The sequence below is a fragment of the Octodon degus genome, unplaced genomic scaffold (genome assembly GCF_000260255.1).
Source record: "Octodon degus isolate 3935 unplaced genomic scaffold, OctDeg1.0 scaffold00019, whole genome shotgun sequence".
NCBI classification, from domain to species: domain Eukaryota; kingdom Metazoa; phylum Chordata; class Mammalia; order Rodentia; family Octodontidae; genus Octodon; species Octodon degus.
This window is the reverse complement of record NW_004524595.1, coordinates 5,924,792-5,928,245: the sequence shown is the minus strand read 5'-3', so window position 1 is coordinate 5,928,245 and position 3,454 is coordinate 5,924,792.

The following is a 3,454-nucleotide window of genomic DNA, read 5'->3' as shown; positions in this document are numbered from 1 at the left end:
ACATTGTGCCCCTGCCCCTCCAAAGACTCATGTACATTATTTTATGCAAAAGGCCATTTATAAGAGTTAGAAAAGTCCTAATAGTTCCAGCTTTGCTGAAAAGTCCAGATCCCAATGTCCTCTCAGATTTAAGGCAAACTTTTAGCTGTGAGCCCCTATACACATGAAAAGAAAGTCAAACACTTCCAACACTCAAAGGCACAAGATAGACACCTTCATTTCAAAAGTTACAACTGTGGGGATAGCAAGGAATGGGACCAAAGCAAAATCCAGTCAGACAAACATTAAATACCACAGTTCTACTTGCAGCATCCCCAGCAACCATGGCAAGTTGTGAATGCCATAGAGCTTGAGTGGCTGACCCTATTGCACTTCTGGTGGTTGTAGCTCCTATGGCTATTTTCTTCGGCTGTCTCTGATCCCTCCTTGCAGATTTCTTTGACAATCCACATTCCTGGATTCTCCAAATTTCTGGGGTCTCCACAGTACCTTTGGCTTCATACTTACACTATCACACACTGTTCTTTCAGGGGCACATTGCCTGGCCTACAGGCCTTCTTTCAAAATCTGAGTGGAAGTCTGCCTGACCCCATGACATTTTGGATGCACCCAAAACCATCACCATGTGGATGATGCCAAGGTCTGCCACCAGCTGGAGCTGGAGCAGGCTTCATTCTCTCTTGGCCATAGGGGTTGGGTGCCTATGAACTGAATCCTGAGGAAAAAGTTCCCTAGGCTGCTGCCATTATGAAACATGGTGCTCTAGGCTTTCTTCTCAAAGTTATGTCTTTCCTTTTTGCAATTTTGAGGTCACAAAGGGTAGAGTCCTGCTGCTTCTTGTGATGCCCTCAGGCCACATATTCTATTTCCTGTTCCTTCTTAGCAATCAAAATTTTCTCTGCTGTATCTTTGCTGTCCTTAGCTTTACTGTAGCTTTCTTTCTGGGCAAACTCAAATATTTTCGGTCATCCTGATGGGCTCCTTGTTCTTCATTCTCAACATAAATCTGGCTAAAAGCCCTCAACAATAGCCATGCCACTGTCTGAACATAAAACTTGAAATATCTTCTGCAGATTAATTAGTCAGCAGCCCTTAATCAAAGTCTTATACAAGGTCTCTGGACATGAGCAAAATGCAGAAAACTTTCTACCAAGCCATAACATGCATCATCTGTAGTCCAACAGGCAGTGAAATCCTTTCCAGCAGAAACATCTTGAGCCTGGTGTTCGTGGGCCTTCTCTATCAGCCTTCTAGTTTTCTGAGCTCTGATCAGAATCTCAAATAAAGAACAGCCAAATGCATTGCAGCTCTGCCTTTTTAGCTGCTGCATTTGAACTTTTCCAAACTCTTCCCACAAGCCATTGCCAAGGGCTCCTGCACCACATAGTCAGGTATGGTCACAGCGATGACCCCCATTCTCTGGTATCAAATTCTGTCTTAGTTTCCTTTCTCTCATTCCAAAGACAGAATACCCAATATCTGAAGTTAAAGGGGAGACATTTGTTTGGCTCATAGTGTGGAGAAGTATCAATCCATAATCAGCTGGGTCCAAGGCAGGGAGAGAACAGTTCATGGAAGGCAGACTATAGCAAAGCAACAAGGGGCCTTAACAGTATCTTTCTGCCCCTTTTATAATGTATTGAGGCTGCATGGATTACAGCAGTGCTAAGCCAATCAGTGGACTGATTTAATAATCACATACTCTTAATCCCAGCATCACACTCTAGATGCAGCCACCTCTCAAGAAGTCCCACCTATGACTGCATGAGGCTTTGTGAGAATATCTGGACCCAAACCATAACATCTTGAAAACAAATTCCAAGTAACAACTTCCCCAGGCTGCTGCTATACTGGAACATGGTGCTCTGGGGCTCTCTTTTCAAAATAAACCTTTCACCTTAATGACTCCAAGGCTGCAGAGGCTAAGGCCTGTTGGTTCTTGTCATGTCCTGGGACTATTTTAGTTACTGTTTTCTTCTGAAATATTTAGCTTTTTCTTGCTGTTCTTTTCAGTGGCCAATTTCCCCTCTGTTCCATCTTTGCAGGCCATAACTTCACTGGAGCTTCCTTTCCAGGTAACCCCACAATGTTTTGAATTATCCTGCTAGGCTCTTTGATCTTGATCCTCAACATAAATCTGACTAACAGCTCCCAACAGTAGCCATACCACTGCTACGATGTTAGACTGCCTTGAAATTTGTTCTACCAGATTTCTTCATTTTCAACCCTTAATCAAAATGTCTTAGGCAAAGGGTTGGGGAGATGGCTCAATGGAATAAGCACTTCCCTGGCAAGTGCAAGGGCCTGAGTTCATTCCCAAGTTTCACAAAACAAAACAAAACAAAACAAAACAAAACAAAACAAAACAAAACACCAACCTCTAAAATGTCTTAGGCAAAATCACTGGACATGAACAAAGTGCAAAAATTTGTTCAAAGGCAAAATACACATCATCTGGAGTCCGACAGTTGAAGCAATCATTTTTCCCCAGCAGAAACCTCTTGAGCCTTGTCTTTATGGGCAGAATTTCTATCCGTATGCAATCTTCTGAGCTTTGACCAATATCTCTCAACAAGAGCAGCCTCAGGTGTTTCAGTTCAACCGTTTCAGCTGGCATCTCCAAATCTTTCCTAATTCTTTATACAAGCCATTCCCAAAGACCTGAACCACTTGGGCAGGTATAGTCACAACAATGACCAATTCTTTCTTAACAAATTCTGTCTTGGTTATTTTCTCTCATTGCTGAGGGACAAAGTAGTTGACACCCAAAGTTAAAGAGGGAGCTAGGGATATAGCTCAGTGGCACAAACACCTACCTGGCAAGCACGTGGTCCTGAGTTTGGTTCCTGGTACAAAAATAAAAAGTTAAAGAGGGAAAGGTTTATTTGGCAGTCATTTTGTAGAGGTTTCAGTCCATACTCATCTGGCTCCAAGGCAAGGGGACATGGCGGAGAGGTATTGCAGAGGAGAAACAGTTTATGTTAGGCAGAAGGCAGCAAAGCAATAAGGGACACAGCTGTTTCAATCTTTTATGTCTTATCCAGGCTACTTAGTGTGGATAGTATCATGAACTGATCAGGGCTGCAACCTCCCCAATGAGTAGATGTCAATGGCTTAAACAAAAGACACAAGTAATATTATTGTAGGGTTCAAGGGTGATCAAAACCCTCTAGCAAAAATTGAGATTCTTTGGGGGCTGAGACAAAGAACTTCTCTGGATGGCTTATATTTATTTGGTTTTCAAACAAAGAAAGAGGATGTTGAGGAAAGTGTGGGAACTTGAGCCCGACCTTGGGAGTCAGTACAAGGACTTCCTCAAGTAGTAAATTATGCTAAGTAGGAGACTACCTTATCTCCAGGTTGATATTCACCAAAAGAGTGAGATGCCTAAAGTTATAGTCTCTATTTAGTAAATTGGGGTTGGAGCCAGGTGTCCTCAGCTGTGGCCTCATCT